Here is a 22270-nt window from a genome sequence, read left to right on the forward strand (position 1 = left end):
GAAATAATAAACCATGTTGCATAAAGGTAAAAGGTTATATCTCACTAACCATTGAACGTAGATGTGAAAATGCTTATTGGGTTGAAGGAATCAAGTATAATCTACTAAGTATGGCATAGTTAAATAACATTGGATTTAAGGTAGAATTCATGAATGAGAAGGCCAAGCTACTAGATGAAAAAGGATATCTGGTAGGGTCTGGCAAACAAAAGGTGGCCTATTCTACATAGATCTTAGAGAAAGTCTATGTTTTATTTCTCAAGTAGAAGAAAACTAGTTGTGGCATAAAAGGTTATGTCATGTGAATTTCGATAATCTAATCAAGATAAGAAAGAAGATAAGAGTAAGAGGTATTCCTAGTTTGAGGAAACCTAATATGGGCCTATTAAAATATTGTTAAGTTAGTAAGATGCATAAAAAAAGTTTCAAAAGCAAGTATTATCATTTTGAAAAAGTCTTGGAGCTGGTTCATATAGATTTATGTCAACCTATTGGAATAGAGAGCTATAGTGGAGATAAGTATTTTATTCTTTTTTTTTTAATGATTATTCTAGAATGATAATTGAAATGTATCTAAAAGAAAAGTCTAAAGCATTTCAAAAATTTAAGTGCTATCTAGAAAGAGTAGAAAAAGAAACTGGAAAGAAGCTAAAGTGTTTGAGATCATATAGAGGTCGTCAATAAATTTCCAATGAGTTCAATGAACTTTGCATTGAAAGAGGAATTAGGAGAAAAGTATCAACCCTTGGTACACCTAAAAAAATGGGTATAGGTAAAGAAAGGAACAGATCCATCATGGATTGTACATGAACTTTAATGAGAGAAAAGAGTGTTGCAAGCAAATACTATAAGGAAGAAATAAGTGCTACAGTGTACTCCTTGAACATAGTACAACTGAAGAAAGACTCAAATTGAACTCCTTATAAACTATGGTATGGGTACAAACCTAATGTAAGATACTTGAAAGTATTTGGTAGAAAATATTATATCTTAAATGAATCTAAGAAAGGTAAATTCAATGTCAAACATGATGAAGGCATATTCCTAGGATACCCCTATAGAAGTAAAGAATATAAATGTTTGAATTTATCCACAATTAAGATCATAAAAAGTGTACATGTGAGAATTGATGAGTTTATAGAAAAAAGTGAAGAAGAAAGCAACAAATAACATAAGGATTAGAGAAGGTTTATTTACTATGAACCTAATATACTATCAAATCTAATTGCAAGTTAGGAGGTCTCACCTCTCAAGTCCCCAAAATCTCTAGAAGCACCCAAGTTACAACTAGTGCAACTAGAGTCATACTCTAGAGGACCTCAGTCACAGTTAAAAGCTACTAAGCTATTTCAAGAGCAAACAAAGTTTGATAGAAACAAGTCATAGACAATGGGACTTGAGCTTCATATAGAAGATCATGGAGAGGTTAGTAGAACAATTTCTAAATTCAAAGTACCTATGTTAGAAAGATATGTCAAAAGGCACCATGCACCTAATCAAATTGTTGGAAACAAGTTAGATGGAACAATGACAAGAAAAAAATTGAAAGGTACATGTTTGCTTGCTAAATTTGAACCTAGATCAATGAAAGATGTTTTGGATGATGAATGTTGGATTGAATAAATGAATGAAGAAATAGAATAGATAGAGAGGAATAAGACTTGGACTCTTGTTCTTAGACCCAAGGATAAAAATCTAATTGGGACAAAGTGGATTTTCATAAAATAGTTGAATGAAGATGAAGAAGTTCCTAAGAATAAAAGAAGGTTAGTATGCAAAGGTTACTATCAAGAAGTAGGTATTGATTATGGTAAAAAAAATTCTCTTGTTGCTAGATTAGGAGGTGTTACAACTTTACTTGCTTATGATACACATAAATTACTTAAAGATTATCAAATGGATGTAAAATCTACATTCTTGAATGGAATTCTTGAAGAAGAACTTTACATCAAACAACCTAAATTTTTTGTGGATCCTAGCAAAGCATATGGTCTATAAATTACACAAAGCATTATATGGTCTCAAACAAGCTCTCAAAGCTTAGTATGAAAGAATTCATAACTACTTGATAAATATTGGTTTTCAAAGAACAAATGATAACAACAACCTATATATCAAAGAGGGACTAGACAAGAAGATTGTGTTTGTAGAAATCTTTGTGGATAACACCTTATTTATAGGAAATGATGATTTATGCAAGGCATTTTCAAAAGCGATGAGTAAACAATTTAAAATTTCCACATTTGGAGAGATTAATTTTTTTTGGATATAATTAGCTAATTGTGTGTTGTCTTTGATGTTACATAAATGTCATATCATTATCAATTAGTATATGCCGAGCTCACTCAGGTAGTGAAGATAGTTCTTAGTATCTACTAAGAGATCTTGTGTTTTCCTAGTTCAAAGGGTAGTGTCTACTGAGTTCACTCAAACATCAAAGGAAAAGTTGCAGAAAGTGAGTGTTAATCAAGCTCACTCAAGTAACAAAGGAAAGTTGGATGGAACCAATGCTAACCAAGCTCACTTAATTGCCAAAGGATTTTCATAAGTTTGCAATGTTAACCAAGCTTCTATTGGTTAACAAAAGAAATAATTTCTAAGTTATTTTCTACCAAGTTGAGTCAGCTAACAAATAATGTTTTTATTTTATTGTATTAAGCTTAATTGATTTATCTATTCATTCTAGTTAACTAAGGTGATGTATATTGATTATTCTAAGTTTTATTTGAGCTACTTGACAAAGTGGAAGATATAAGTATAAGGTTAAGTTGTGATTTTAAAGTGTACAAGTGCAACTGGAAATGAATGTGTGAATTTTGATTGTATGATTGAAGATTTATTAATGAGTAGAGGAAATGAATTTGAAGGATAAGTAGAATATCCTTGTGGTTTAGCAAAGCCATATTCAATTGGAAAGGATCGTGTAAAAGCTTGAACAAAGATCTAAAATCAAAAAGTTAGTTGCATTCAAATCAAGTTGTCTCATTGTCACTCTCTAACCATTGTAGTAGTGATCTAAATCCCCTAATAAAGTTGGCTTAACAACTATTTTGAAATCCTCTAACAAGGTGGCAATTTCACTGAATTTTTCTCAAAGACCTCTAACAAGGCCACTCCTAATAGGGTGATTAAATCCTTTAATAGGGTCACACCTAATAGTGTGTTTTGTAACCTTTAATAGGGTTTTCTCTGAATAGGGCTCACTTTAGAAGAGTAAAAATTAATAACTAGTTGCTATTGGTGGTTTTTCCGAAATTGGGTTTCCATGGTAAATCCTAGTGTCAAATGTGTTCATGCTATTTTCTTTTATGTGTTTACAAATAAGTTAAATTAATGGTAATCATACAAAAAATCTAAAGGGTTATAAGTTAATTATTTATCGAGCTAATCCAATTATTATCGAGTTATAACATTCTTTGTGTTCATCGACCTTTAGTAGTATTCAGTTATCTATTTGCATTTTGTACTAACATCTAAGGGATATAAGATTTATTTTAGTATCAAATATTTTTGTGCTTGTAGATAACATTTCAAGGACCTAAGCTAAATATCAAGATGTCTTGCAAAAGAGAGATTCCCAATCTGAATAGAGACAATTTTGTAACATGGCAAGGACTTATGAGATTACATCTAGCTACCATCATTGATTTAGGTTGCAAGTATCTTGATGCTAAATATAAGACTCCCACTGGAACATTATCAGTTGAAGACATTCCTAAAAAGAAGAATCATAATATCATGATGATTGATATTGCATCTGCTCTTAGTTATGTTGTATTTGATGAGGTAAAAGATATTAAAATTGTTTTTGCAATGTCAAACAAACTAAAAAAAATCTATGGAGGAGATGAAAATGTAAGAAGAGCCAAAGAAAAAAGCCTTAGAGGATAGTTTGATCAAATGAGAAAGAGAGAAGATGAAAACATTGAAAAATATGTGAAAAGGATCAAGGCTAATTAGTGCAATCAAATCATCTAGAGGAGATATCAAGGAGGAAATTGTTGTAAGTAAAGTGCTTAGAACTCTTCTTCCCATTTATGCAATTAGAGTATCTACTATTCAAGAAATGAGATGTGATCCAACTACTAAGATAGGCTTGGATGCTATAGTTGAAAAATTAACAATTTTTGAATTAGATAATTATGATAACTATGTTCCTACTTCAAAGAACATTGAATATGCATTTAAAGTTAAAATCTCACTCAAAGAAAAGGGCAACAAGTCAAAATCTAGTCAATCAGGAAATGGAGAAAATGGATCATTAGAAGGAAGTTTAGACAATGATCTTGAAGTCATTGAAGCCCTACTTGCAAGGAAGTATTCCAAAGGAAGATGAAAGTAAAAAGGTAAAGTTCCTCTTATCTACTTTTCTTGTGAAGAAATTGGTCACATTGCTACTAGGTGTCCAAACAAGGAAATCAAAGATGAAAAGAAATAAAATAAGCATAAAGGCAAGGACTCCAAGAACTACAAGAGCTTCAAGGACAAAGGTAAGAAATCTTGTTTTATGGCTAAAGATTTTGATAACAATGAAGATGAAATGGTATATATTTTTGTGAAAGATGGATCTGATGATGAAGGAGATAAGATGGCACTTATCTCTCATGTTAGAAAAAATGATATATGGATTATTGATAGTGGCTACTCACATCATATTACTAGTGAAAAAAAAAAATTAAGCATATGAAATATTATGATGGAGGTAGTGTAAGATTTGGAAACAATGAACCTTGTAACATAAAAGGAAAATGATTTATCTTGTTAACTAAAGAACTTGTAAGTGGAAATTCCTATTGGGTTGAAGGACTAAAGTATAATCTACTAAGTGTGGTACAACTAAATAGCATTGGATTCAAAGTAGAATTCATGAATAGATAGGCCAAACTACTAGATGAGAAAGGAAATCTACTTGGATCTAGCAAGAAAACAAAAGGTAATCTATTTTATCATGATGTCAGTGATTGTTCATATTTTATTTCTCAAGTAGATGAAAGCTTGTTATGGTAAAAAAAGGCTATGTCATGTAAATTTTGATAATTTGCTCAAAATAAGCAAGCACAAAAGAGTAAGAGGTATTCCTACCTTGAAGATGCATGACATGGGTCTATGCAAGAATTGCTAAATTGGATAGATGAGAAAAACTAGCTTCAAGATCAAAGACTATCAATCAGAAGAAGTCTTGGAGATTGTTCATACAGACTTATGTGATCCAATTGGAATAGAGAGTTATAGTAGAGAAAAGTTTTTCATTCTTTTTGTTGATGACTATTCTAGAGTGATGATAGTACTGTACCTAAAAGAAAAATTAGAAGCCTTTCAAAAATTCAAGTGGAGTCTAGCAAAAGTAGGAAAAGAAACTGGAAAGAAGTTGAAATGCTTAAGATTAGACAAAGGTGGTGAATTCACATCTCCCATGAATTCAATAATTTTTGCATTGAAAGAGGAATTAAAAGACAAGTATCAGCCTCTAGTACACCATAGCATAATGGTATAATAGAAAGAAGAAATACATCTATCATGGATTTTGCAAGAAACTTGATGATTGGAAATAATGTTGCTCTCAAATGCAGGAGGGAAGTTATCAGCACTACAATTCATACCTTGAATAGAGTTCAGTTGAAGTAAGATTCAAATAAGACACCTTATTTGCTATGGTATGACACCTAATGTGAGTTACTTGAAAGTATTTGGTAGCAAATGTTATATATTGAAAGAATCTAGAAAAGAAAATTTTGATGTAAAAGGTGATGAAGGCATATTTCTAGGATACTCCTATAGAAGTAAAGCATATAGATGTTTGAATTTGTCTACTCACAAGATTTTAGAAAGTGCACATGTCAAAATTAATGAATTTACATAAAAGAGTGAAGAAGAAAGAAACAAGGAACCTGAAGACTACATAAGATTCATTTTCTATGAACCTGATACTCTGCTAAATCTATCTAAGAGAAAATATGCTTCATCTCTTGAGTCCCAAGAAACTACTATAGTTATCGAGTTGCAGAGAGTGCAACCTAAGCTACAAGGACCCAAGTCACAATCTAAGGCTACCAAGCTAGTTCAAACTAAGCCTAATGGACCCATGTCATAGACAGAAGGACCCAAGCTTGAAACTAAAATTCAAGAAGTAGATGGTGGAACTCATTCAAAGACCAAGGAACTTGTGTTAGCAAGATATGTCAGAACGCATCATGAACCTAATTAGATCATTGTTGAGAAATTAGATGGAACAATGACAAGAAGAAAATTAAAAGGTACATGTTTACTTGTTGAATTTGAACCTAGAAGTGTCAAATATAGAAAATGAAAGTTGGAATGAAGCAATGCATGAAGAAATAGAATAGATGGAAAAGAACAAAACTTGGACTCTTGTTCCTAGACCCAAGGATAAAAATGTAATTGGTACAAAATGGGTATTTAGAAATAAACTGAGTGAAGAAGGAAAGGTCTCAAGAAACAAAGAAAGATTGGTGTGGAAAGGTTTTGTATTGACTATGGTGAGACTTTTGCTCCTGTGGCAAGACTAGAAGGTGTTAGAACTTTACTAGCATATGCAACACATCAAGGATTTAAAATATATCAAATGGATGTCAAATTTGCATTCTTGAATGGAATTCATGATGAAGTCTAGATTGAACAGCTAGAAGGTTTTGTAGATCCTAGCAAAAGAGACATGGTTTGCAAACTACACAAAGCTTTATATGGTTTGAAACAAGCCCCTAGAGTTTGGTATGAAATACTACATAATTACTTGGTACAAATTGGTTTTCAAAGAACTAATGACAACAGTAGTCTATATATCAAGGGAGGACCAAATAAGAAGATTTTATTGGTAAAAATATTTGTTGATGATAATCTATTTACAAGAAATGATGACTTATCCAAAGCATTCTCAAAAGAAATGAATAAAGAATTTGAGATGTCCATGTTTGGTGAAATAAAATTCTTTGTTGGATTGCAAATATAGTAGAACAAGAATAGTATCTATATCACTCAATCTAGGTATATCAAGGAGATACTAAAGAAATTTAGAATGGAAGATTCAAGACTAGTTGGAACACCTATGTCTACTAGACATAGGGTTTCTAAAAATGATGATTCTAAAGAAGTAGATAAGACCACATATAGATCAATGATTGGAAAATTTCAGTATGTAGTACACATAAGGCCTGATATTGCTCTAATAGTTTGAATAGTGGCAAGATTCTTAAAAAATCCTAAAGAAAATCATATGATGATAATCAAGAGAATGAGATACATGAGAGGTACTGAAGACTATGGTTTATGGTACAAACTTGGAGGAAATTTGGACTTGAAATATTTATTGATGTGGATTGGGTGGGAAATATTAATGATAGAAAAAGCACTAGTGATGGAGCATTCTTTCTTGGTAAAAGACTAGTATCTTGGACAAGCAAGAAGAAAAATTGTACATCTCAATCCACAATATAGGTAGAATATGTAGCAGCAGTAGTCAATTGTTCTAACATTATTTGGTTCAAAAAAATGTTTAAAGGAATGAAGGTAGAAATAAAAGATCCAATTGTCATATACTATGATAACACCAATGCAATCAATATATCAAAGAATCCACTAATGCACTCCAAAACAAAGCATATTGCTAAAAATATCACTTCTTAAGAGAGTTAGTGCAAGATAAATAAGTCAAATCAGAATATGTGAATATAAAGGAATAGATTGCACACATATTCATCAAGCCATTACCTAAGGATGCATTTTCATATCTAATAGGTAAGCTAGGGGTCATTCCCCTATCTAAAATTCACTAAATGAAGTTTAGTGAATTGATCGACCAGAACCTATTGAAGACCAATCATTTGGTACAAAATTTACAAGGGCATATTGTAGATGAATAAGTACTTAAGGTACAATTTTATTTTTAGAATTATTGTATTTGGCATATGTTGTCAAAGAGGGAGAAATTTAATGTCATGTCTCTAATAAATTTTTGGAACTAGAATAAAGTTTAAAACTAGATAGGGAAAATGTTCTAAATGAACTTGGTAGTAGCTATTGATGATAGAATCTAGTGAAAGGAAGAGCTCATACTGTTAAAGGGAGTTCTCAAGTCTAAAATCCAAAATTTCATTATGTTAAGACATGTTATGTTGCCATCAATGCCAAAGAGGGATATTGTTGGATATAATTGGCTAATTATGTGTTCTCTTTGATGTTACATAATTGTCATATCATTATCAGTTAGTATATGTCAAACTCACTCTGGTAGTGAAGACAGTTCTCACTATCTACGAAGCATTTTTTTCTTTTCCTAGTTTAGAAAGTAGCGTCTACTAAGTTCACTCGAGTGATGAAGGAAAAGTTGAAAAAAGTGAGTGTTAACCAAGCTCATTCAGGTAAAAAAGGAAATTTGGATGGAACAAGTGCTAACCAAGCTCACCTGGTTGCCAAAATATTTTTGTAAGTTTGTAGTGTTAACCTAGCTTCTATTGGTTAACAAAGAAAAAATTTTCTAAGTTAGTTTCTACCAAGTTGGGTTTACTAACAAAGGATTTTCTTATTTTATTGTATTAAGCTTAATTGATTTATCTATTGATTCTAACCAACTAAGGTGATGTATATTGATTATTCTAAGTTGTATTTGAGTTGACTTGACAAAGTGGAATATATAAGTATAAGGTCAAGTTGTGATTTTAAATTGTGAAAGTGGAAGTGTAAATGAATGTGTGAATTGTGATGATATGATTGAAGATCTACTGATGAGCAAAGGAAGTAAATTTGAAGGATAAGAAGAATATCCTTGTGGTGCAACAAAGCCATATTCAATTAGAAAGGATCAAGTATAAGCTTGAATAGAGATCTAAAATCAGCAAATTAGTTGCATTCAAATTAGGTCATCTCATTGTTACTCTCTAACCATTATAGCAGTGATCTAAATTTCCTAATAGAGTTGGCTTAACAACCATTTGCAAATCCTATAACAAGGTGTTAATTCCATTTAATTGTTTTTGAAGACCTCTAACAAGGTTACTCCTAATAGGGTGATTAAATCCTTTAACAGGGTCACACCTAACAATATGTTTTGTAACTTATAATAGGGTTGGATCTTAACAAGGCTCACTTTAGAAGAGTGAAAATGAGTTAGAGCTAGTTGCTATTGGTGGTTTTTCTCAAATTGGATTTTCAAGTTAAATCCTAGTGTCAAATGTGTTCATGCTATTTTGTTTTATGTGTTTGCAACTAAGTTAAAGTAATGGTAATCATAGATAACATCTAAAGGTTTATATGTTAGTCATTTACTGAGCTAATCAAGTTACTATTGAGTTACAACATTATATGTGTTCACCAAGCTTCAATAGTATTCAATTATCTATTTGCATTTTGTACTAACATTTAAGGGATCTAGGATTTATTTTAGTAGTAACTAATTCACCCCTCCCTTCTTAGTTACTGCTCTCATATTTCCAACAAATTAATTGTTGGATTGCAGATCTAGTAGGAGAAACATTGTATCTATATTACTTAGTCCAAATATATCAAGGAGATACTAATGAAGTTTGGAATGGAAGATTGAAGACTAGTTGGAACACCTATGTCTACTGAACATAAGATTTCTAAAAATTATGATTCCAAAGAGGTAGATCAAACCACATACAAATAAATGATTGAAAAATTGCAATATGTAGTACACACAAGGCCTAATATTAAATTAGTAGTTGGTATGGTGGCAAGATACTCAACAAATCCCAAAGAAAATAAAATGATGGAAATCAAGAGAATCATGAGGTATGTTAATGGTACTAAAGACTATGGTTTATGATACAAGAAATGACAAAATTTGAACTTGAAAGAATTCATAGATGTTGATTGGGAAGAAAGTGTTGATAATAGGAAGAGAACCAGTGGTGGAGCATTCTTTTTTGGTAAAAGATTAGTGTCTTGGACATGCAAAAAACAAAATTATTTTTCTTAGTCCATAGTAGAGAGAGAATATGTGGCAGTAGTAGTTAATTATTCTAATATTGTTTGGTTCAAGAAACTATTGGAAGGTATGGAGATAAAAATCAAAGATCTAGTGGTTACATTCTATGATAATAGCAGTGTAATTAATATATCAAAGAATATTGTGTTGCATACCAAAACTAAGAACATTTCTATAAAATATCATTTTTTGATAGAATTGGTACATGATAGAGAGGTAAAATTGGAATATGTGAATACTAAAGAAAAAATTATAGACATATTCACTAAGCCATTACCTAAGGATTTAGTTTTGTAGTTAAGAAGTAAGTTAGGGATCATTCTTCTATCCAAAGCTCACTAACTAAAGTTTAGTGATGCATCAGCTAGAGCATGATGAAGATTAGTTAGTTGATGTAGCATTGAAAAGGGAACATTGCATATGAATCAATACATAAGGTACATTGATATTAATTGAATATTGTCTTTGGCATGAGATGTAAAAGAGGGAGAGTTTGTTGTCATATCTCATAGAAATTTTTTAAAGAGGGAGAGTATAAAATTCATAGAAATTTTATAAAGGAAGAATTATTTGTAGAGATGTCAAAGAGGGAGAACTTGGTTTGATATCAATGAAGGAGAGTTTTATATCAAAAGAAGATGTTAAAGATAGAGTTTTACTGATAGGGGGAGAAACTAAAGGTAGATGGATTTCACATTGATAAAGGGAGTTCTTATAGATGAGAACCAAAATGAAACTAAGGATATGTTCTTTACTTTATTCTTTCTCCAAAAATTTCATTGCATTATGACATGTTGTGTTGCCATCAATGTCAATGAGGGAGATTATTGAAAACTATTGGTTAATTGTGTATTGTCCTTGATGTTACACAAAATTTCATATCATTACCAGTAGGTGTATGCTGAGCTCACTCAAGAAAAGTAGGTAGTTTCCTATGTCCGGTAAGCATTCTAGAGTTTGCCAAGTTTAGAAGATAGTGTCTACCAAGTTCGCTCGAGTGACAAAGGGAAGTTCATAGAAGTTGAGTGTTAACCGAGATCACTCAATTAATGATAGAAATGTTGGATGAAACTAGTGTTAACCGAGATCACTTGGTTACCAAAGGAAATTTTTGAATAGGCAATGTTAACTAAGTTCACTTGCTTAATACAAGAAAATTGTCTTTGAGTTAGTGTCTACTGAGTAGGGTAGGCTAACGAAGGATTTTCTTGTTTTGGCATATTGAGTTTAATTAATTTGTTTGCTGGTTCTAGCTAACTGAGGAGATGAATATCAAGTATTCTAAGTTGTATTCAAGCTAACCTAAAAATGTGTAAGATATAAATATAAGGTCAAGTTGAGAATTGAATGTTTGGAAAATAATAGAAGATTTGAAGATGCTTAGAGGAAGTGAATTAGAAGGATAAGGAAAATATCCTTGTTGAGCCGCAAAGATACATTCAATTAGAAAGGATCAAGTATACAAGCCAGAATTGAGATCTATAGTCAAAAATTTAGTTGCATAAGAAATTAAGTCATCTCATTGTTACTCTCTAACCATTGTAGTAGTGATCTAAACCTCTTAATAAAGTTTTCTTAACAACTATTTGTAAATCCTCTAACAAGGTGGCATTTCTAGATTGAAGTGTCTAAAGACCTCTAACAAGGCCACTTCTAATAGTCTAATTAAGTCCTCTAATAGGGTCACACCTAATAGTGTATTTTGTAACCTTTAATGAGGTTGGCTCCTAATAGGGCTCACTTGAGAAGAGTAAAAATTAGTACCTAGTTGCAATTAGTGGTTTTTATCAAATTGGGTTTCCATGTTAAATCTTGGTGTCACTTGTGTTCATGCTATTTCTTTTATGTGTATGAAACTAGGTTAAGTATGATTAATCTTATATAATATGTTAAAATTTTCATGTTAATTAGTTTCTAAGTTATTTTAGTGTTTTTCAAGTTACAACATTTGCTAGCGTAAAATGAGTAACTATGTGCTTAATGAGCATCGATATTTTTAGTGAAATTCATGTTGCCCAACTTTTCATCCTCTAACGAATTAGAAAAAGTGAATCCCTATGTTATAGTGAGAAGAATGATTAGTTAGTTGTGATTGAGCCTAAGTATAATCCATCTTAGGTATGAAAAATATCCATCAGATTTCTCCTTATTTCCTTCTCCCCATTTCATACTCGGGTGGCATTTCCTCTTTGTTGAAGTGAACTTATGGGTAGGTTAGTGCCTAGTCCAATGGAGATTCGTGTTACTCATGCAATGATAATTTAAAAGTTATATCCACTTTTGTCTTATCACTTTTTTAATAGAAATAAAAGCTTTGTGCAAATCCAAAAATCAACTTCTCCTCGGTGGGTTTCTAACCCATGAAGATGATTTCCTGCAAATGGCACCACATGATACATATGGATCAAAAACACAAAAATAACAAGGTACCCTATGGAGAATGCATATTCCCTTTACAATTATTAGCTCAGAAAATGGTAAAGATTCATCACATCTCTCATAATTGTTCTAGTGGAAAAATTAGAATGAACTTCTCCTTGGTAGGTCTTCATCCCATGAAGTTGGTTTTCCAAAAAGGTAGTTTAGAGTGAAAAGAAGTGATAAGTGGGCTCCTACAGAATATTCAAACCACACTTAGGAATTCTTGATCCCAAAAAGTTTAATGGTATAGATTTTGAGTAAGAAAGGAAAATTTGGTGGAGAAACATAAATTGTCTTCTCCTTAGTGGGTTTTCAACCCATGAAGACAACTTCCTAAATTCCAAAGAAAATCAAGGCAGTGATCAGATTAGATCTATGATTTGTTCTCCCATGGAGTACTCTATTAGTAACTTCCCAAAACTTAAAGGAAAATGGAAAAGTAAGATATGGGGCAATAGAAAGATAACATTGAGCCAATAGAATAGTGAAAAGACCCCTAGATATCCATTAAGGCCCCACATTTAGTGTTTCAATAGATCTATTCTTCAATTCATTCATGTGAGGTGAATTTTGAAGATAAACAGATGAATCAAGGCTCCTAGATATATGGAAACATTAATAATTGAACAAATTACTGCTCTTTCTTTGAACTGCTATTCTATTCATGTGCATAACTTTTTCAAAAATCTAGTATCTATTGCATTAGCTATTCTTTTCACATTCTTGATTCAAAAATCATTCTTAAAAAAATGGTAACCAAATTTGCATGTTTTGATGGGTTGAATGGAATCAAATTCCAATTGCAAAATTTCATGGACACCTCTCTCCATTTCTATGACATGAGGGATTTTCAAAAAAGAGTGAATTTTTAGCAGATTCATCCCATCATTGAGAAGCACTAAGGATGTGGGTTGGTTAAGGCTTCTAGTTTTTGGATTGTAGTTTAGGCCTCAAAGTTGATCTACAAATGTATACACCATTACAACCCAAAGAGAAGGAAAATTTTACTACTAGATAGTACAGAGTTGATTTTAATTGACATGTAAATTATGGTGAATTTCTTCTCAACTTGACCCTCAAGGGATTTTTTTCCAAGTTCTCTACAAAGAGGATGATTTGGAGGAAAGAAATTACATAGACATGGTTTCAAAAACAATGGAGTGCAAATAATAAGGTTCCTAAGACCTTATTTGGAACCAACCTCAAAGCAAAGATTATTGATATTTTGGTCCTTCTACATAGCTTGAAAGGTGAGATAGAAGCTTTGAATATGGCTCATGAGGTAAGTGAAATTTTCTCCAATGCTCTCATGCCACAAAATTGTATAATGCATTCTATATGTCCTTGTTCCCCATCCATATGTTGGCCTCATTACAACTATGGCTAGGCCCCCCAAGAGTGGAAAATTTTCTTGATGATGTGAAATCTTATGAGTTTTATCCATGCTTATAGTTGGAAAATAGTTATGTAGATCATGCAAAAGTTAATGATGCATTCACTATGAAGATTTGTAGGGAGCTACAAGGATGTCTATAAAGGAGATTGAGCCCTAAATCCATGGTAGCTATTAGCCAGTTTGGGAGTTATTTCATCCAATTTTCATCCTTTCCTTATTTGTATCTTGAAAGTTCCAATGGTTTCCCCTTGAAGCTACCAAGATATCCCACTAACATGATTACTCTGATTGAGATCATGCAACAGGCCATCCAAGTGAACATGTTGAGCAAGAGCTTGAAGAAGAAAGGGTACAAATTTTGCATGAAGGTGGGGGCTTTTAGTTGTGACACCCATTCATATTCCAAGAAAATGTTGAATGTGTTTGAAATGAAGTATAAATTAGAAATTTATGAAGTTTTGAGGCCCACGTTGAATTCGAATGGGTAGGTAAGGGATACTTTGCAAATTTGAAGTGTAATCAAGAAAATTACCACTATTGAGGACTACTAGGACAATTGCAAGAATCAATTTGAGAGTTGTGATTGTATTTTCACTAGACTAATAGTTGATTAGGTGAAAATGTTCAAAGTCAATATTGATGTAGAAGGAGTGGAGGATGATGTTTAGAACATACATAGAAATACTTACCTAACTAAGCTAAGAGCCACTCCAATAAGTTTAGAGCCTTATGAAGACTCTGAGGATGAGCTAGATATAATGATGACTCAAATCTATAAAAGAACTAGGAAATGGGTTGAATGGACCACAACTAGAAGGAGTTTGAGAAAAAGTAAAACCACTCAAACTTCCCTAATAGTTGTAATGGCTTCCTCCTCCTAGGGTGGCACATCAAGTGCAACCTTTTCCATTACCCAAGGGCCAACACAACCATTATATGGAGGTGATCAACCTCCCAAAAAAAGTATTTCCTTAACTAAAACTTGTTACAATAGCTCCCTTCTAGTGATTGAAACTCTATCATAAGTTGAGAAGAAGAAGGTGGAGGAATTGAAAGATTGTGCAGTCGTTGTTTCCCTCTTGCCTCATAGTAGTTCAATCTCATCTGTAAGTGTTGCAATACTCGTTCTAAGTAGTCCCCAAGTGCAAGTAGTAGATCTTAGATATGGTGGGAGTAGTGAGAGCGAGTCAACTAAATCTGAGGCAAAGAAGGGCATAGATTCTTTAAATCTTGATTTGTAGGCCCTAAAGAATCATTTATCTTCAGCCATGAAAACACTCACCTAGGCCAAGAGAAAGATGTTTAGCATAGATGCTATTATGACTACTTCCAAGGTTATTGGCACAGATTCATGGCTTGAGGACACATTGCATAGATAAAGAAAGAGGAGAGATGAAAGAGCTCCTAACAAGGAGACTATGTCTTTGGCTATCCACTCTGGATCAGCACTAACTAATGTCAAAAATTAGAAGACCTTGTCCATTCTTGAACAAGATCCTAAAATAGAGCATCTAATGATGGAAATTGTAAAGCTCACCAAAGAAGGAAGAATCAAAGATATTTTTGTAGATGATTTATCCCTACATTCTATGGATCTTGAGGAAGTCAAACATGACACCAAGGTTGGCTTATGGAAGTCAACAAATGAGGTAATAGAGGGGTAAAAGCATAGATCTGTGTCACCATTTGTGATACCAAAACCTGTTTTGGTCAAATTTCATTTCTCTATCAAAACTCAATTTTTTTCAAAAACTAAAAATACCCTTTTATAGATCTTAGATTCAATATCATTATTATATAAATTTTTGAGTGTTTTGATTAGTTATAATATGTTATAATCTCAAAGTATTATAAGTCGATATTTCAACATTTTAGAAGATGCTCCCTCAAAAAAGGAAAAAAAATAGTAAATCATATCAAAAAAATTTAAAAATTATATTTATCTCTAGAAGAGAGAATCGTCTTCACGAATATGTAATTTTTTTTCAAGAAGGTATAGATTTGATAGGAAATTTTTGACGAGAGAAAAAAACTATTGGATACTGATAAGGTCTAACTTGAGTACTTATAACAAAGAAACTATACATCAAAAATAATTATTTCTTTTTTTTGTGCACTAGCTATATATGTCATCTATAAGATATTTTCAAATTAGAGGAAAAAAAGATGATTTGCATATACTTGTTTGATGGGAACTACACCCTATATTTTTTACATTTAAAAAAGGGACTTCAAAATAAAATAAAATGAATAAATTCTTACTCAAAAAAATTATAAAAATTATAGGCATAAAGTTCATCCAATTCTACACATTTCATCAGTTTACATCATCTTCATATTTTAAACACAAATACCATTTTTTTTGTCACTAATGTTGAACTGTCACATTTTGATATCACATTTCTTTATAAAAGGTGACACAGGTTGTGCTTTTACCCAGAGGGATAGCTTGAAAGTCTTAAATTATCAAAGGTCAAAATGAAGGTGGAAATCCATGAACTTAATGGCTTCATTAGATAGTTGGTTACCACATTGGCAAGCATCTTTGGAATGTCAATCACTAGTGATCCTACTACTATTAATGTCCAAGCACTCATCTCTTAGCTCCAAGAAGATAAACACTTTAGGAAAATACGTAGATAGTGGAGCAAGAAAATCAAGTTAGAGGGACTTGCCATTATAGAGTAGATCGACAATGTGATATTGAGGCTTGAAATGGAGAAGGACAACATTTTAGCAAATAGAGGCACCCTAGCAATAGAGAAAGCTAAGAGTGAAGATTGTATGTCTTTACTAAAGATGATTATCTAGATGAAGGCTAAGGAGGCTATGGAAGAAAAGATCTTGCCTAAAGGAGATGAGCCTTTATTTGAGTGGCTCTAGAGCATGCAATTCAAGTTTGAGATGATCATGGTGGAAGAGGAAAAACTTAAGGAAATGAAGCTAAAGTGAAAAAGGATCAAGATAGAGACTATGAGCTCCTAAGAGGTCTAAATATGGACTCACAAACTAGTGGACTCTAGAAGGGAATCATCGGAGTAGCCTTCATGCAAATGAACTTCTCCAATTACATAGATACTTTGATGGGAATATCTTTCGATCAATAGAATAGAGTTTTTGAGCTCCAAAAACTTAGGGGGTGTGTAGACATGGCCATGGAGGAAATACAAGATCGATTAAATGTTATCAAAGATTTAGCCAAACAACATTCTAAATGGATCTTAAGATATGCTAATGTACATAATCATAGGCATGAGGAATTGATTCCAATCATTTTCACTGCCAAGGCCTATAGGGAAAAATTAGAAATGTGAAAGAAGTTGAAGTGATTCATATTCCACCCCTTTCATATTTTGATGCACTCATACATTTTACTCAAATTTTTGACAAAAAATTTTGACCATCTGATAATTTGGGGTCAATTTGGTCGAATTGTGATGACTTTTGTTAAAGATGAGCCTGTGTTTGTCAAAATTTTGACCAACATGGGCTCACACTAAGCAAAAATTGAAAAAAGTTATGTTTTCTGCCCTAATCTTATTGTTACGTGAGCCAGAAGACTCATGCACTGAACCATTTTCTACCACTTTGATTTGTGGCCAGGAGTACACGGCAAAAGGGTTTAATAGCGTCAGCACCAGTAGGGTTTGACATCTTGTGTTCTTTGGTGGTTGATTGTAGCAGAGGAGAGCTCATGAATGCTTCAAAGTTGATCCATTGAAAGAGATTTCAGAAAGAAGGCGGTGTGAAAGAATCAAATAATAGCTAGAAATGTTGAAGAGTCTCCTTCCCAGCATTACAAAGGCGAGTTGAATTTTTGTTTTATAGATTGACATTTCTTTCCTTTTTTTGAATATATTTATATGCACCCTATACAATGTTTGCCTTTTTTTGGACTAGACATTTCTCATTTGCTTTGTTCCCTAACTTGAGTTTTCAAACTAGTGCTTATAACAACCTCTTAAGATATTCATAAATACTAGTAATCCAAAAGAAAGGAAAAAAAAATTGATGAGTCAAAAAATAGAACACAAAACTATCAAGATCTAATCAATGGACACAAAAAGGCCCTCCAATAATAACCCTTAGATGAAATCCAAGGTATTACCCCTATCATTTCTAAACTCTAGACAATTCAAATTCCAAAATTCTCATAAATAATATCTATTATAACAAAGTTGAGTATCCCTATCTAATTTTCATATACTATCCCCATGTATAATTACAAACGTATCCATACTTACAACATTCATTCTATACACATGTATGCATCTTACTAGATCAATCTAGATGAAGCTTAGAAAAAGTTTGTTTCAAAATAATAAAATCAACTACTAGAATAACCTAAAAATCTACTAAGATGTAATTGAGCCAACTATGCTAGATAGTTTGAGGGTATCATGCCAACATTAGGGTTCTTAGGGATGAGAAAAGGTGAACAAGTGATTAGAATATTAAACTTCATCAATAATAGAGTCTTCAACCCTGTAAATGCTCAAAGGGTCAATTGACAAAAAAAGGTTAATGGTTTCTATTATTGGTAGCCTTTGGAAGACATTACAAGAAAGAAAAATCAAATTCATGATGTTATGTAGATGTTTCACAAGATAAAATCTATACTGATGAACAATACAGAAATCATCTTGGCTTTATTTACATGAAGAAAACAATAGAGAAGTTTTCATTCTATCAGGTATAATGTAGAACATTATAGCATGCCGAAAAATAATGTGAAATGTCAATTTAATTAAAATCCTAAAAATCTCACAATAGAAAGAAATTATGTTGAATAGGCTCATTAGAAGACCTTTCTACCCTACAAGGCAGGAAACATATATATCAAACCCAAAGGTGATGGTTTCCATGGGTTTCTAGGTCTACACAAACTAGTCTTGAATTAGGCTTTTAATACCCCTTCAAATGGTTTGATCAATTCCTACCAAGGATATTGCATAATCCTTATACATTCCCCTAACACGATCCAAATTAATTTCTTGAAGTTCAATCCACTCCTGCAATGTCCAAGCACATTTCTCTGTCAACCACCTAGCCAGGTTGCTCTACAGATCAACACACTCATTGCTTGTTATTTCAAGTTTGGCAGAGAAAAGCGAGGCAATCAAATATTACATTACATACTTGAAAGGAACATACCTCCTGATATGTGCACTTACAACTCATTTTAGGTCATTGTAGAGCTGGTAGGCTAGAAGAAGTAGTCAAACTCTTAAACCAACTAATTCTAAATGGTCTGGCTCCAAAAAACTTTATGTATAATATCATTATTGCTAGAAACTGTAGGGTTGCTTGCACAAGTGTTGCATTCAAACTATTTGATAATATGGTAAAGAGTGGTCTTTTGCCTCATGTGATTACTTATACTACTCTTACAATGGGGTTATGCAAGGAAGGTAATATACATGAGGCACATTTGCTTTTGAGGGAAATGTTTGGAGAAGGTTTGATTCGTGACAAAACTGTACACAGTTTATTGATTGATGAACATCTCAAGAATGGTAATTTAGAACAAGCTTTTAAACTATGGGCACAAATGGAAAAGAAAGAAATTCCACCTGATGTTATTGCTTACACTCCTTTTATGAATGGGCTTTGCAAGATAAGCTACATAAAGCAGGCACATAGATTCCTTACGGAAATGGTAAATCAACACATTTTTCTTGAGAATTTCACTTATAGCTCATTGATTGATGGACATTGCAAGGAAGGAAACTTATTCTCAGCTTTTGGGCTAGAAAAGGAAATGATTAAAAATTTCACTTGTGCCTAATGTCGTTATTTTTAATACTCTCATTAATGGATTTTGTAAACAAGAAATGATAAGTACAAAAAATCAGCTTTGTACCCTCATGCCAAGCAATGGCTTGTCCCCTAATATTTTTACCTACAATATTTTAATTAATGCTCACTGTAAGCTAGCTGATATGAAGTGAGCTTTGGAGATCATGAACATGATATCATGTAGTGGTTGTGCTCCTGATGTTATTACCTACAATACTTTGATAAATGGTCTTTGCATTACAAAAATGACTCAGCTAGCTTTTAATCTCCTTGAGAGCATTGTTTCCACAGGATTTTCTCCAGACACATTCACTTTCAATACAATTTTGGATGGGCTCTGCAAGGATTCCCTTGGTCTAGTTGTTACTTTGTTAGAAAAACTTTTTAAAATGGGTTTTGTCCCAGATACAGTGTCCTATAGTACACTGCTTAATCATTTTTGTAGCCTTGGAATGTTGAATCAGGCTATGATGTGGCTGGGTAAACTTATGAAAATATTTTTTATTCACAATACTATTACAGATGAGATATTGGACAATGTTCACTTTGGTGGGAAATGGTCTACCAATAATCCAAAAAATGTCACTAGACAAGGATATCTTTTGCATTGTGTAATGTAGTCAATGAGTAATAGATCAAAGAGGAAAGAAGGCACTCAAATTCCATTTGTAAGTCTTAATGAGAATTTGGATAGTGTAATAAGCATAACTGATATTTATTCTAAGACTATACAAGACAGATGATAAGGGGCATCAACATGTTTTAAAGAGTGACGACTGGGATGATTCAACTTGTAACAGGCTGATGGTAAGCTGTAGAAGTGGTCTCTTCTCCAAAGAAAAATCAGAGGTAGATGAATTCTTCAATAGTTGGTCAGCTGTGAAATAGAAAACATTAGAGCCCCATGAAACATTTAAAATTAATGATCAAACTTGCTCTTTGCTCATAGATTGAAGACACAGATATAATCTTGAATAGATGATGAAGCATAGTGCCAAAATTATGGGTAAGTCCTCTCAACCTGTTGGTCAAAAGTTAAATTTTAGAGTCCAAAAAAAACCTTTTCTTCCTTTAAGAAAGTTCTAGTTTTAGCTCCACAATTTTATGCTTTTTTTAGTGCACTATTCTATACAAAAATTTACGACAAAGATATACCAAATTAAATAATGTCAAAAACTGTTAAGGTCAAGAAGAAAGTATCCCTTCTTAAACAATAGGCTATTGGTAAATTTTTTCCTAAAACAAGAAAACTGTTGTTTCCTCTGGAACCATAAGTTGACCAATGCACAAAGGAAAGTTTTAAAAAATAATTCCTTATCTCTTCTAAATCCATTAAGGTGGATACTTGTGAAGGAATATTTATATGTTTCAACATTACATGCATATGGGGCACTAGTGTCTCTTAGGTGATCAGATAACCTAATAATTGAAGTGAACCAATATTAAACCACATTTAGTAGAACATGCTTCAGAATTATGTTAATCTATCCTTATAGCACTGGAATGCCTATGTATTCCCACGAGATCATTGCAGCATGTTTATCTCAGTGTTTTGATTAGATTTAAGAATTTTAATTTTAATTTGTCTTCTTGATAGTTGTATAGCTTATAAACATATTAATTACAATTATCAAATATTTGAGCATGTGCTAATTATTTCTAGAGTTGATCAATAGATGAGCACACTGAAGGTTTGATCAATAGTCCATAGAGACACACTTAAGATAAATAGGATTTGTGGCATGCCATTGTAATGGAGGATAGAATTTTTCTTCTCTATACAATCTGGCATATGATATGTACTACATCAATAACCTTGTGTTGTAGCCCTATTTTATCTTCAATTGTCCAAAAGATAAGAAATGAATGGAGCCTACAGCTAAAGTTGGTGTTTGGAAATACAAAATATATTCTCATGCCTAGGGATGGCTGGTAACAATAGCAAACTGCAACTCCTCCATTCTAATAAAAAATGACATAATGTATATAGAGTCTTCTTTCATTTCCCATAATTCCATGCATTTTTAACCACAAGAAATGAATCTAGACTCCATTATTTTGAAACTTCTTGCGTTTGTCCAGTGACCAGCAGAGTACAAAATAATAAGTATTAACCCAACAAAACTAATCAAGAATACACACAATTATGTATAGAATATAAAGACCACATACTCTAACTACTAAATGTAAAATAACTCAAATTTAAATCAATATGATTGTGGATGTTCACCATTGCATAGCTATATAGTCAAAATTGGTCAGCATTCAATTGCTTCTACTTGAAAAACACAACATCCAACCATACAACCTAGTTTGGATGGGTTTAAATAGTCTTCCTAAACCTTCCCCAAATTGAATTCTAGGAGTGGGTGACTAATTGGTAAAATATTAAACCAAGTTACAAAAGTTTCACATAAAGTTGTCAAACTTGCAACTTGACAACTTTTCAATTTCTTGACAACTTTTGGAAATGTTTGGTTCCTTTCAGCCTAGGTGTGTAGAACCTTACCAAATTGTTCCCTAATCTCACATGAGTCTAGACTCTATTCCAAGCCATTCTAGGCCTTGGATCATATACTATACTCCTAGAGACAATTGGACCCATTGACAACTTTTTACCTAGGGAATGCAACTTTACATCTGTTTCCACAACTTTTGAATTTTGACTTAGAAAACATGCCAAGATGCACTTG

General features: G+C 32.5%; 1 pseudogene; it reads left to right on the forward strand.

Annotated features, from left to right (window-relative positions):
- The first annotated feature begins 1389 nt into the window (after positions 1 to 1389).
- On the forward strand, positions 1390 to 20320 carry LOC149580199 (uncharacterized; annotated as a pseudogene).
- Positions 20321 to 22270: the final 1950 nt, after the last annotated feature.

Source organism: Cupressus sempervirens, chromosome 1 (genome assembly GCF_028749045.1).
Source record: "Cupressus sempervirens isolate cs-2001-9-10 chromosome 1, ASM2874904v1, whole genome shotgun sequence".
NCBI lineage: Eukaryota > Viridiplantae > Streptophyta > Pinopsida > Cupressales > Cupressaceae > Cupressus > Cupressus sempervirens.